Here is a 14,635-nt window from a genome sequence, read left to right as displayed (position 1 = left end):
AAAATCAAAATAAATGAACAAGACATCTAATGAATGGCAGTGCCCTCTGCGGTCCTGTATCCATCTCTTGCTTCAACAGCGTATGGACGGAACAGACCCAGGGAGGCCTCTTCTTCCAGCCTCTGGCCACTCTCCTGCATCTTATCCAGTCACCACCTTCAGAACCACCCCCGAGACCAGCCAACACCATTTTTTTTTTTTCTTACCTTAACTCCTTATTGCCAGCCAACCATGAGCTCCCAAATTTGTCAGAATTATTCCACCGAGGTGGAGGCTGCGGTCAACGGCCGGGCCCACCTGCATCTGCGGACCTCCTTCACCTACCTCTCTATGGGCTTCTATTTCAGCCGACCCTGACGATGTGGCCCTTGAGGGCATGGGCCACTTCTTCCGCAAGTTGGTGGAGAAGAAGCGCTGAGGGCGCTGAGCGTCTCTTAAATGTGCAAAACCCGCGCGATGGCCGCATTCTCTTCCAGGACGTGCTGAAGCCTCCCCACGATGAGTGGGCAAAACTCAGGATGCCATGGAAGCGCCCTGGCCTTGGAGAGGAACCTGAACCAGGCCCTTTTAGAGCTGCAAGCCCTGTGTTCTACCCGCTCAGACCCTCATCCCTGTGACTTCCTGGAGAATCACTTCCGGGGTGAGGAGGTGAAACTCATTAAGAAGATGGGCGACACCTGACTAACATCCGCAGGCTGGCCAGCCCCCAGGCTGGGCTGGGCAGGTATCTCTCAAAAGGCTCACCCTCAAGCACCACGAGGAGCCTTTGGAGCCCAGAGGCCTTTGGGGGGCCCCTCTGCATTCTCCTGGTGTCTGGCTTTTACCTGAGCCTCTCCCCAAAACTACTACCCATTCTTTTAACCACCTTGAAGCCCTCTCCATGCATTGGACCAAATGAAACAATAAAGCTTTTTGCAGAAAGAAAGAAAAAAAAGGAAATCTGATGAACAAAATAAACCGATGGATAAAATAGAATCAGAGACATGGAAACATGGAACAGACGAAACTCAGAGGGAAAGGGAAAGGGGATTATCATGTATGCATTACCTATGGACATAGACAATAGGGTGGAGAAGGCCTGGGGTGGGACGGGAAGCAGGTGGAAGGGGGCAATGGTGGGAAAAAAGGGGGACATGTGTAACACTTTCAACAGTAAAGATTTAAAAAAGAAGAAAGAAAAACTGACAATTACCAGGAAGCAAGATTTCAAATGCTCTGGAGAATGATAGTTTTGCAGTTTCTTTTATGCTTTGGAAATTAAGAAGGAAACAGAAGGAAGATTGCCTGAAGGTGGAAGAAACCAAGTCGGGACTGAATTACACAATAGTTAAGGTTATGTGCTCTCTTGAGGGTGGTTATGCTTATTTCAAAGGTGTGTTAACCTAGATGCACAGAAACAATGGACAGGAGTTGCTTACGGCAGAGATAAACTTTTCTCTAAGGAAGTTATATGCCTGGGGCAGGACTACCCACTATGACGTGCCCGGTTAAGATTAAGAGTTTATGATCAGATCATCCTGCGAGGTTACTTTCCGGTAGAACCCCTTTTTCTCCCACAGTGCAAACAAACCACCTGGAGAACAAGAATCACCTGGGATGCTTGTTAAATGCCAGCTCTGATTCAGCAGGTCTAGAGTAGCATCTAAAATTTTGCGTTTCTAATAGGCTTCCCTGTGAGGCCAATGTCGCTCAGCCAGGACTACACTCTGAGGAGTACATTCTATCATCTCTATTCTCAACATTCTTCAACTACAGAAAATAGCTCCTCCTACAGTACCTGGGAACTGACTAAAGAGAGTCCTTTTCTTCATCTCTCCATCACAGAAGTCCCTGAATTGCTGCCCAGGGAGAAGGAAACCATAAGACCAACGACCCCGTACTCTCTATCATGTGAGTGTTGGGTAAAACAATGGTTCACAAAGTGTGGTCCCCACAACAACAGCATCAGCATCACTTGGGATTTTGTTAGAAATGCAAATTCAAAAATCCTAGGAGCAGGCCCAGCCACCTGTGCTTTAACCTCCAGGTGATTCAGATGTAGGCTCAAGCATGGGAATGAATCACTGAGATAAGACTAGAGCCAAGAGCAGCCTAGCAGCACGCCCAGCACTGTATCAAAGAACGATGTTTGATCAAGACAATACCACAACAATTTACAATAGCTAAGATTTGGAAACAGCCTAAGTGCCCGTCAGCAGATGACTGGATCAGAAAACTATGGTACAACTACACAATGGAATACTATGCTGCCATAAAAAAGAAGGAATTACTACCATTTGTAGGCACCTGGATGGAATTAGAGAACATTATGCTAAGTGAAATAAGCCAGTCAATGAAAGAAAAATACCACATGATCTCACTCATTTGGGGATAATGAAAAACATTATAAACTGATGAACAAAAAGATAGATACAGAGGCAGTAAAGCATCAAACAGACTGTCAAATTACAGCGGTAAGGTTAGGGAGAGGTGGGGGAAATAAGAGATCAACTGAAGGACTTATATGCATGTATATAAGAGTAACCAACGGATGCAAAACATTGGGGGGTGAGGGCATGTATGGGAGTGGTGTGGGGGGGGGCAATGGTAAGATATGTACACATATAATACCTTAATAAAAAAAAATTAAAAAATTAAAAATAAAAAGACAATACCACAACACAGGCATTCCCCAGCCCCAGGACACAGCCTAATGGAAGGAAGGGATGATATGTAACCATAACCTAAACCAATGAACTAGAGTACATTAGTACATGATTGCGGGGCCCGCACACCGAGTCTCTCTTCATGGAGCTCAGAGAAGATTCCCAAAGAATCACCAAGACACTCAAATTTGCTGCCTCACGCATAATACCCCTCGAGCTTTCTGACCTTCAGGAAGGATCATAAGGCCCTTGGAACCACGTGTATAATCATTTCACTCTCTGCCTCACACCCTGAAATGAATAATTAAATTACCTATCTCTTTCAACCCGATAAAAAGATAGCTTCTTGCCATGGTCCCCTCACATGTGTGAACTCCTGGACTACATGTTCTGAAAGAGACCATCTCAAACCCCCATACTGTCAAAAGGGATGGGATGCCAGCAGGTTAGACTGAGGCAACAGATCTGTGCCCAGTGCAGTAATGTTATGGAAATAAATATAATTCACAGCTTCTACCCCTCTCCACTCATTCCCGTGCACTTGCCTCTTTTCTTCATGAGAAACAATAAGCAAGTCTCATTAACATGTTTGCTGTAATTTTTAAGCTTTATATAGCCAGCCCTAATAGGAGAACATTTGCTTCTTTGTCTTGCATATATAGTCATGATTCATTTGTATGCAATTCCATCTTGTTTGTAACAACGTTGCCATGGCAACATTTATCCATTCAAGTACCATGTAAATTGTGGAAGAACATACAAACAGCCTATAGGTAAATACTTCATTACTATCTACACAAACATTTCATTCATTGTATCCACTCTCTCCTCTCTCCATACACCCAGCTCCATTAAGATCCAATTTCTGAATTCTTTCTACCCAAAGACATGTAAAAGCCTTGCTTCACCAGAAGAGATCCAAATCAAAGTGGATTTGGGTTTAAATATTTTTAAAAACTTTCCTCTTTCCATGATTCTTCTGTAGGGCTATGGTGTAATAGAAGTTTTAAAAATCAAACCAAGAAGTTAATAACCAAAGTATTCTGCATCCCAAATAGCATGCCTTCCATCTCCATGCAAAAAGCACAGCTCTCAGATACCACGGCCATACTTTGAGTCCATTTCATAGTAGTTTATACCCGATAAAGTTAATTCCTATGTCAGGGCCCACAAAATGGAGGCTGTTCCAGTGGCCTTGCCCATGTCCCAAATCTAAACCTAAGTCAGTGGGCACTTACAGGAAACGCCTGTCAAAGAAACCACAATCCTCTAACTCAGCTTTAGCTAACTTACCTTACAGATAATAGGACCTACAAGCCTTATAAGGAAATCCCTGACCTCCTAGCCCATCGTGTCCTGTTGCCTCTTCTGATGCTCTGTAAAGCTTGCTCTTACCCCAAATCCCTGAGTGGGCATGTTCTACCACCTGTTCTTCCCCCTATCTATGGATTTTTTTCCCTTAAATAAAGTGCACCAAACTCATTACTAAACTGTTTTAGTCTGGTCATTTGGCATACCTTTGCCAGGCATTTATGTATTTGTCTAGTAGCCTCTAAGCACATAACTGTGTTATCCATCATCACCTCTCCCATATTAACACGCATAATGGTTCCGGAATGACCAACCATGGACAGATGTGTTGGAATGACCCTGCAGCTTTCACAGGTACAGAGGCCTGGGTGCCGTGCCTGGGGATAATGATTCTGAGTAGGTCTATAAAATGGTGGTAATAATAGTCTTTACTCAGAGGACTGTTGTGAGAATTAAATGAGATTTTATTTATTTATTTATTTATTTTATTTTAATCAATCTTTTTTCAGATTATTACAATTGTTTCTCCTTTTTCCCCCCATAGCTCCCCTCCACCCAGTTCCCACCCCACCTTCTGCCCTTACCTCCCACCCACTGTCCTCATCCATAGGTGTATGATTTTTGTCCAGTTTCTTCATGAACCCCCCATACCCCTTTCCCCCTGAGAATTATCAGTCCACTCCCTTTCTATGCCCCTGATTCTATTATATTCACCAGATTATTCTGTTCCTCAGGTTTTTAATTCACTTGATTTTTAGGTTCACTTGTTGATAGATATGTATTTGTTGTTCATAATTTTTATCTTTACTTTTTTCTTCTTCCTCTTCTTTCAGCATTTCATATAATACTGGTTTGGTGGTAATAAACTCCTTCAGCTTTTTCTTATCTGTGAAGCTCTTTATCTACCCTTCAATTCTGAATGATAGCTTTGCTGGGTAGAGTAATCTTGGTTGTAGGTTCTTGCTATTCATCACATTGAAAATTTCTTGCCACTCCCATCTGGCCTGCATAGTTTCTGTTGAGAAATCAGCTGACAGTCGTATGGGTGCTCCCTTGTAGGTAACTAACTGTTTTTCTCTTGCTGCTTTTAATATTCTCTCTTTGTCTTTTGCTCTTGGCATTTTAATTATGATGTGTCTTGGTGTGGTCCTCTTTGGATTCCTTTTGTTTGGGGTTCTGTGCGCTTCCTGGACTTGTAAGTCTATTTCTTTCACCAGGTGGGGGAAGTTTTCGGCCATTATTTCTTCAAATAGGTTTTCAGTATCTTGCTCTCTCTCTTCTTCTGGCACCCCCATAATTCTGATGTTGGTATGCTTGAAGTTGTCCCAGAGTCTTCTTACACTATTTTCAACTTTTTGGATTTTTTTTTTTTTTTTTGCTTTTTGCTTTTTCGGTTGAGTGTTTTTTGCTTCTTTGTATTTCAATTCTTTGACTTGATTTTTGTGTTCCTCTAGTCTGTTTTTGGGTCTCTGTATAATATTTTTTTATTTCAGTCAGTGTATGTTTAATTTCTAGTTGGTCCTTTTTCATATCTTCGAGGGTCTCGTTATATTTATCGGCCTTTTCTAGGATATTCTTGAAAAGCCTTATAACCGTGGTTTTGAATTCTATATCCAGTCGTCTGTTTTCCTCCATTTCTTTCGTTTGTGATCTGATTCTTTGATGCCGCATTTTCACTGATTCCCTGAGTTGGTAAGGTAGATTTGTGTGCTAGGTTTCCAATATGGCCCAGTGGGTCTGCCTCCCCAGTTAACCTGAGGTGGACACTCTTGGTGCACCCCTTTGTGGACTGTGTGTACAGCCTTGTTGTAATTAAGTCTTGATTGTTGTTGGTATCACTGGGAAGAATTGACCTCCAGGCCAGTTGGCTGTAAGGATCAGCTGTGTCTATGCTGGGAGAAGTTCAGTGCTGGAGACAGCCTTATAGGATTAGACTTGCCAAATTGCAATAGCCTCTGTGCTCAGCTTGGATGGGGTAGAGTCTCAGTCTTGGCTTCCCGTCAGCCTTGCCCTTGCACGCAAGTGCGCGCCTTCAGACCTCTGCCTTCCCCGGCTCCCAAGTCTCCGCCCGAGAGTCCAGACTCCCCCCACAAGAGCATGGGTCCCCTGGGGCTCGCCTGGAACTGGGGTCCAGTGCAGTCAGAACTGGGGCTCAGTGCAGTCAGGAGCCTCTGACTCCCTTCCACTAGGGAAAGCCTGTGGCAACCTCTGCAGCCTTTGTGCGCACTGGCACGCACGCGCCTTCAGACTTCTGCCTTCCCCAGCTCCCGAGACTCCGCCCGAGAGTCCAGACTCCCCCCACAAGAGCGTGGGTCCCCAGGGGCTCACCCGGAACTGGGGTTCAGTGCAGTCAGAACTGGGGTTCAGTGCAGTCGGGGGCTTCCTTTCCCCTTCCACCCAAGAAAGTCAGCCAGGCTCTCAGCTGCCCTTCCTCTCTGCACGCACAAAGACCCTTTGCCATACCTCCAATTCTCTGTGAGCTTTTCTCTTTCCTTCTAGTTGTAGAATTTTCACTCAGCCAGCTTTCCGGTGGTTCTGGATGGTGTCCGTTCTGTCTTTTAGTTGTAGTTTTGAAATTGTTGTGCGAGGCAGCAGTTTAGGTGTTTACCTATGCCGCCATCTTGGTTTCTCTATCTTAAATGAGATTTTAAAAAGTACACATAATACCTGTAGCCCAAGGCCTGGCCTTATGGACAATTAATAACTGAGAGCTATACTAGTATTTATGGTAATAACATATTGTTGGTAAAATTATGGACTATCACAACTGGTAGTAGTCTTACTTGAGGCTAACTGGTCACTTGCCCTGGGAATTTCAGACCCTCCTCTGTGACCATGGCTGCAGAGTTCCTGGCTCCTCCCTCCACTTCAGTTCTTAGATGAAACACAGCACTGTACAGCATGGGACCTGACATCTCTGGTAGCTTCCAAAGGGGCAAATGATACAACCTGGATATGCAGAAAGGTTAACTCCCATGGGGCAAACTTCGACCAATGGAAGCAAGAGAAAGGATCTCCTTGCTCCTTCCTATAGATTGCTACAAAAATGTGGCTCCTTGCACTCCCATCTGGAAAAAATCTTGCATGCTAAGTGGACCTACCTACTGATTAAACCTACTTTTTCTCTTCAGGGTGTCATGAAGTGGTAACCAGACTGGTGATGCATCATTTTACATCTCTTGACATCTTTCTTCCCTTATTTCACATCTCTTTTGTTCTCACTCTTGCTTCCCTAGATTTATGGCTCAAATAAAGCACCAGAATTTCCGTTTTGCACTGACCATGTTTTCTAGGGAAGCCTCTCGCTCTTCTCCTCCTTCTCCTCACTAACCTTCTTCTTCCTAGAAGATTCATCAGTTTTCTCCTCCAAACCTTAAATTGACTTCTTAAAATTCATGTTAATGTGGGAGGGTTTTTTTTTTATTTCTAAAAGGCTTTTGTTGGTCTCCAGATTTTCCTTTCTTAAAGCATCCTGCATTTATTTCACTAATGCAATCTTTTCTTATCTGAGAATACTAATTATATAGCCTTGTGAAATTTTATTCTGCTTTCTGCCTTGTCTCTGTTTCCTCTGAGTTTCTTTTTCTATCTGTTTTAACATGTCTTTGATATTAAATATTTTCACATTAAGACATTTCCTTAAATATATGATGATTCTAAGTTATTCCTCTCTCTCTCTCTCTCTCTCTCTCTCTCTCTTAAAAAGCTTTGTGTTTATGTCTGTGGATAAGGCTTACATAATGATGGCCCTTGCCACAGAATAATTGGCATGGATCCAACCATGCTATTGGGAAACACAAATATCTCTTTCTATAGGTCTTTCTCTTGGCCTGGCCATTTTCCCCAGAAAATAGTTCTCTACTCCCCTGAAAGGTGAGGCACAAGCCTGGTTACCAGTGTCCTGGGCACTGAGCTGGAGAGAGGATCTGGCGTCTCATCAATCTCGAGTTAATTACCCTGTTTTTAATATGGCACCAATGCCTTTAACTACCACTGGTGGCCTAGTCCACATCTCTCTGGCTCAACATCTCTGGAAAATAAAGCTCCAGTCTCCTTTGATGGTCAGAGAGGGAGACTTGTTTGGCGATGGGAGGTGAAGAGGGAATCTGAGGATCTGTTTTTTATATAAACTTCCAGCAGAACATCTTGTTTCCAGCCCACTCATATCCTTACTTTCAAGGGTACCTGCCATCCTTATTCCTGAGCTGTTCTGAGCTTAGGTGATGCAGAATAACTTGTTTCTGGTTGGCATCCCCCTGTTCTTCCATCTGTTTTCTTTCTTCTAGAATTGTATTGACTTCTCTAGTCAGCAACAGTCTCCAGTCAAGTTTTCTTTCTCCTTTAAAGTTTCTACCCTTTGCCTGGCCAGCATGGCTCAGTGGTTGAGCGTCAAGCTATGAACCAGGAGGTCATGGTTCGATTCCCGGTCACGGCACATGCCCGGGTTGCAGGTTTGATCCCCAGTGGGGTGGAGGGGGTGGGGGGGTGTGCGGGAGGCAGCCACTGGATGATTCTCTCTCATCATTGATGTTTCTATCTCTCTCTCCCTCTCCCTTCCTTTCTGAAATCAATAAGAATTTTAAAAAGTTTCTACCTTTGGTTAGTTCGAGTGCCCATGGCAGTGAGGAGTGTCCTCGGCCATTCCACCTTCTGCCGCTGTCGCCGGGCTGCGCCGCTGGAGCCCGGACGCGCCTCCGTGGTCCTCGAGCCTCCACCCCTGCGGCAGCCGCTCCCCTCGCCCTCTGCGCGCACACCATGACCAAGAAAGACAAGAAGTCCTTCAACCAGAGCCTGGCCAAGTGGAAGCTCTTCATCTAGAACCCCAAGAGCTGGGGTTTGATCTTGCTCTTCTACCCAGTCTTTTATGGGTTCCTGGCTGCACTCTTCACATTCACAATGTGGGTTATGCTTCAGACTCTGAATGATGAAGTTCCAACATATCGAGACCAGATTTCTAGTCCAGGACTTACGGTTTTTCCAAAACCAGTGACAGCATTGGAATATCCATTTAGTGTGTCTGAACCAGAGTCCTATAAAGGGTATATTGAAGACCTTAAGAAGTTTCTAAAGCCATACGCTTCGGAAGCACAGAAGAATCTCAAAAACTGCCATGATGATGGAGTCCTCTTTGAAGAGAAGGGCCCAGTTTATGAAGCATGTCAGTTTCCTCTTACCTTACTTGAAGCATGTAGTGGGGAGAATGATCCTGACTTCGGCTACTCCCAAGGACACCCTTGTATTCTTGTGAAAATGAACAGAATAATTGGATTAAAGCCTCAAGGAAAACCAGCAATAAAATGCACTGGTAATTCTAAGGGTGAAAACACAACAACTCTACCAGTTTATCCTCCTAAGGGAAACATAGACTTAAAATATTTTCCATATTATGGGAAAAAACTGCATGTGAGTTATCTCCAGCCATTAGTTGCTGTCCAGCTCAGCTATACTGCTAGCAGAACCCTAAAAGAAGTAACAGTCGAGTGCAAGATCGTTGGATCAAAAAACCTGAAAAACTATGATGATCGTGACAAGTTTTTAGGACGAGTTGCTTTCAAAATCACAATGCATGAGTAGTAGGAGTTAGAATATGTCCACGGAGTCAATGTTGTGTTGTCTGTCTTTATTTTGCATCAGCCGGACCTGACATTCTAGAATTAGGAGACCACCTGAGAGAGGTGGGGTGGAACATGACGCTGCGGTAACATTGTAACGTGCTTCCCAGTCACAGCGTTTGGTGTCCTCTGAAGTCACTGCCTGTTGCCTCTGCTGCCTTTGGAACCATTGTACAGTCGTCAAACGGGGACTGTGAACACCTGATTCTGAACATGTGGGTCTTGTCCTATTTTTTTATGTGGTTTAATTGCCAAGTGTCTAAAGCTTAATGTGCTGTAAATATTTTATAGATTTATCACTGGTTAACTGTCATATATTGATGCCAACCAAGTTTTAGGGGTAAAATGGTACCTGACTGACATGGAGTGACTTTACAGTTGCAAGAAATGTGTGGGGAGAAGTTCTGTGTGTGAGGAGGAAAAAAGAAAATAAAAGCGGATTTGAAAGGTTAAAAAAAAAAAGTTTCTACCTTTTTGCATTCCCTAACTGTTATTTTAGTGGACTTTTGGGAGTCTTTGAGCTAATGCACATGCTCCATTTTCATGTTTAACTAGAAATCCTTAAATACCCATCTATCAAGATAAATGCCACAGCTATCAAGATAATCAAGATGTTTTTGGTTGTTTGTTTTGCTACCCTATTGAGATAATAAAATATATTGATAGTTTGTTTAATATTAAGCTATCTGTAATCCTGGAATAATTTCTATTTGATTGCTATATATTCTTTTATTAGGTCTATGAATTCAGTTTAATATTATATTCAGGATTTTTGTATCCATAAGTGGAATTCATTTTTATTTTCTTTTTTTAGTGTTATATTGATTGGTTCTGATATTGGAATTCTGGTAACTTAGTAAGACAATTTGAACAGTTTTCTATCTGTATCTTTGCTATGAAATAATATAAACTGTATAGAAATTATGTGTTGATAGTTTGAAATCACTTACACCTAAAACCTGTAAACCCCCATGCTTTTTTTATGGTAAATATTTGACGAGAATTTTAAATTGTATTGTATAACATTTTTCCTTAGAAATTGTTCACTTAACTTTTCAGATAAATCTCAAAAACATTATACTGAAAAAAATAAGTTTTATAGAAGAGAGTGTATGTTATGTGATCCCATTTATATGAAGTCCTAAGACAGGCCAAACCAACATATACAGGAAATAGAGCAGTGACTTCCTCTGAGAGGTGGGATAGGAACAGGAAATGACTGGGAAGAAACATGAGGGAACTGTGTGGGGTGATGGAAATGTTCAATAATTATTGTGATAGGGATTTGGGTTACCGAGGTGTATGCATATGTCAAATCTCAGTGAATGTACAACTAAGATTTGTACACATCACATTGTATGTAAGTTTTATATCAGAAGGAAGAAACTATTGAGAAATATTGAACTCTAATGATATTCATGCTGAAATGGCTTGTCTCTTTAATATCTGTACCAAGAAGGAAAGTGTCCAAGAGTGATTTCTAACAGCCAGTCGGATATTAAAAGAACACAAAGGTCACTTCTCACTGGAAAGGAATTCTTGTTAGATGCCAAGAGAACCCCTAAGAGCTCCTGGCCACAGCTGTGTGTATGTGTGTGTGTGTGCATGCGCGCTAAAGAAATACCAGTGACTAAGGTGATAAATCATGTCACACCTCTAAGCCTCCACTAACTTCCCACCCAAACCCTTCTGGACTGTGTGCTCACCTGCTGCTGAATGCAAAGTCTTCCTGGCACACTTCCTTCTGTCAGCTCAGCCACTCACCTTTAACACCACATCCCAGAAAGGGGCCTCTTTCTGGAAACCAAAGATAGTCATTCATTATTGATTTTGTAGAAGGGTTAGAAATAAACTCAACATATGGTGTCGAGAACTTAATAAACTTAATGTAGTTAAGAAGTCATTTGGTTAACTTCTAGCCAATGCTGTCCCATAGAAATACAATGTGAGCCACATATGCAATTTTAAATCCTCTAGGAATCACATTTTTTTGTTAATCCTCACCTGAGGATATTTTTTCCATTGCTTTTCAGAGAGGGTGGAAGGGAGTGAGTGAGGGGAGAGAGGGAGAAGGAGATGAGAGAGAGAGAGAGAAAGAGAGAGAGAGAGAGAAAGAGAGAGAGAGAGAGAGAGACATCAATGTGAGAGAGACACATCGACTGGTTGCCTCCTGCAACCAGGTACATGCCCTTGATTGGGACTCAAACCCATGACCCTTTGATGTGCAGCCGCCGCTCTCACCACTGAACCATATCGGCCAGGGCTCTAGTGATCACATTTTAAAAACACTAAAGAGAAACAGGTCAAATGAACTAATAATATATTTTATTTAACCCAATATCTTAAAGTTACCATTTTAAAAGTATTAATATAAAAGGATTTTTAAAGATATTGACATAAAAGGTGTTCATTTAAAAAAATACTGAGGTACTTATTCTTACATTATTTTTGTACTAAGTGTTTGAGACTCTGTTTTTTACATTCACAGCACATCTCATTTCAGACTAGCCACATTTCAAGTGCTCAATATCCACATGTGGCCAGCTCATGTCTAGCCTCAAAATTAAGAATAACACATGTGTGAAGTATAATACTAAAGCTCACGTCTCAGGTTTTAGAAGAAACTGAGGCGTTGAAAGTCCATGTCTTGCTGACTACAAAAAAAGTTGTATTGGAGGCAGTGTTCTAAATCCTTCAGGTATCTAGAATGCATTCGATGCAGATGGAAGTATTCTCTGACCCACGAGTAGTAAACAACAAGAGCTTTTTAACAATCCTTTTTCTGCATTAAGGCAAAATCTCTGGCTGTGGCCAGGGAACAATTTAACAAGGGCTGCAAGCTAAATTCATTGAGGAGCCAAGTAAGTGCCATAAATGAGTGGGAACCAGCGTGTTGTGTGTAAGACAACAGGGAGTGGTGGCAACTGTGCCAAAATGGAAAGTCATGCTCTGTCTAAACATGTTCAGGCTGAAAACCCGTGCAAATAACATGCATGTCAGACAAAACCTATCTGTTAACCAAATTTGGCTACCAGTTTGCAACACTTAATTCAATGGGACCAAAAAAGGGAGCAGTGTCAAGGAAAGGCTTATTTTATTCTTTGAGTGGAGGAGTCTGTCTCCCTGGTTACATTGCCAAAGGCAATATTTCCTCCTCCCCACAATAGAGCTTTCTGTGAAATAAACACGCCTCTCACTTAGAGTTGTGTTAGAAGTTCAGTCTTTGGCACGTGCCAAGAAACAGGAAAACTATTAGACATAAATGCTCCACCAGTAAGATTCATTAGCGTGAAATGGCAGGACGTGTGTCCACATATCCTCACTTGCACTGCAGACAGTGCCAGGAGGCCACTTTAAGAACATGAGCCTGATTCAGTCATTGCTATGCCGTCCCTGCTGACCTGCCCAGCAGCACGAACCGCCGGGCTGTGCTATTCCAGGCAATGTCTTTTGCCGACCTCAATGTTTCTCCAACTAGAAGCCCTCTTCTAAATATAAGGAATATTTAGCAAAAAAAAAACAAACAAAAAAAAAAAACAAACAACAAAAAAAACTTTAATCAGCTCTTTAAAAGAAAAAAAAAATATCTTATCCTTTGAGGCAGCATGGAGGGACTGGAGCGTATTATGCTAAGTGAAGTGGGCCAGTCAGAGAAAGACCAGTATCATATGATCTCACTCATATGTGGAATCTGATGAGCAAAATAAACTGATGAACAAAATAGATCCAGAGACATAGAAGCAGAATCTGAGAGGGAAGGCAGGGGAAGTGATGGGTGGGAAATAATCAACCAAAGAACTTATATGCATATATGCATAACCCATGGACACAGACAATAGGGTGGTGAAGGCCTGGAGTGGGGGTGGGGGTGGGCTAGAAGGGGTCAATGGGGGAGAAAGGGGACATATGTAATACTTTCAACAATAAAGATTTTTTGAAAAATAGAATAAAATGTTGTGAACGTTATAAATAAATAAATAAAAATTAAATTTTAAAAAGTCTAGTTCTGAAAAGTCATGAGAATATGTGATAAGTGTGCATTACAAGTTATATTTGCATCTTAGAAGGATTGCCAGGAAAGTAATGGAACACACTTGTCCTAAGAGCACAATGTACGACGGAAGTACCCTCAATAAGAGAAAAAGATTCCCTTTTAGAAATGCACAATGCTTCAGAGCGTACGTGAAATCGCTCCTTTTGATGGGGTGCCTCTAACTTGGATGTCATCATCATCGCAGAAAGAGCACTCCTCTAATCCTCTCACCTGAGGAGGAAATAGTTTGGACATCGTTGGGCTTGTTCTTTTCAGGGAGTGTGCTAGTCTGCTTGGGCTGCCATACAGAACACCAGACTGGGTGGCATTAACAACCGAAATTTTGCCTGCGCAGAAGACAGGAGAGCAACCTCCCCAGTTTCAGCAACCACTAGCTCTGTATTTTTTGTCCTGGATTTTGCTGTTTTGGTAACATAAGTTGAAAGAAGAAATATTAATACCACACGGGGAGAACCCCAAGCAAAGAAATCTGAAGTATATAGTAAATGCTTTCTTCCCTCCTTTCTGTTTATTTTGGATGCTATTGCTAAACCTCCAAGTGTTGTAATTTAAAGAGAAATTGTATGCCCTTCTTATTTATTTCTAGGATGAGGGGAGGATAATATTTTTGCTTTCTTATGTGACTCTCTGTGAAAATGTACAGCACGAGTTTCCTCAAAAATAAAATTTTTACCCTTGAAAGGAAAAAAAGAACCCCAGAAATTTATTTTCTCACAATTCTAGAGACTGGAAGTCCAAGATCAGGTCTGGCAGGGTTGAGTTACTCTGAGGCCTCTCTCCTTTGCTTCCATAGGGGTGCCTTCTTGCTGCCTCTTCCCATGATTGTCCCCCTGTGCATTTGTGCCCCTGGTGTCTCTTCCTCTTCTTATAAGTACACCAATCATAGCTGATTAGGGTACACCCTTACAGACTCATTTTTACTTAGTCACCTCTTTAAAAGCCCTATCTCCAAATACTGTTTCTGAGGTACTGATGGTTAGGGCTTCAACATAGGAATTTTGGTGGAACACCAT

General features: G+C 42.2%; 2 pseudogenes across 2 annotated transcripts; both read left to right on the top strand.

Annotated features, from left to right (window-relative positions):
- The first annotated feature begins 231 nt into the window (after window positions 1–231).
- On the top strand, window positions 232–1,639 carry LOC308248337 (ferritin light chain-like; annotated as a pseudogene). Its single transcript has 2 exons — window positions 232–779; window positions 1,560–1,639. The product of its transcript is annotated as a ferritin light chain-like (transcript).
- A 7,072-nt stretch (window positions 1,640–8,711) lies between these two features.
- LOC308248888 (sodium/potassium-transporting ATPase subunit beta-3-like) lies at window positions 8,712–9,617 on the top strand (annotated as a pseudogene). The gene has a single exon. The product of its transcript is annotated as a sodium/potassium-transporting ATPase subunit beta-3-like (transcript).
- The last annotated feature ends 5,018 nt before the right edge of the window (window positions 9,618–14,635 follow it).

This window comes from Plecotus auritus, assembly GCF_963455305.1.
Source record: "Plecotus auritus genome assembly, chromosome: 5".
Taxonomy (NCBI): domain Eukaryota; kingdom Metazoa; phylum Chordata; class Mammalia; order Chiroptera; family Vespertilionidae; genus Plecotus; species Plecotus auritus.
The sequence above is the reverse complement of the archived record's forward strand: the minus strand, read 5'-3'. Positions and strand labels throughout refer to the sequence as shown.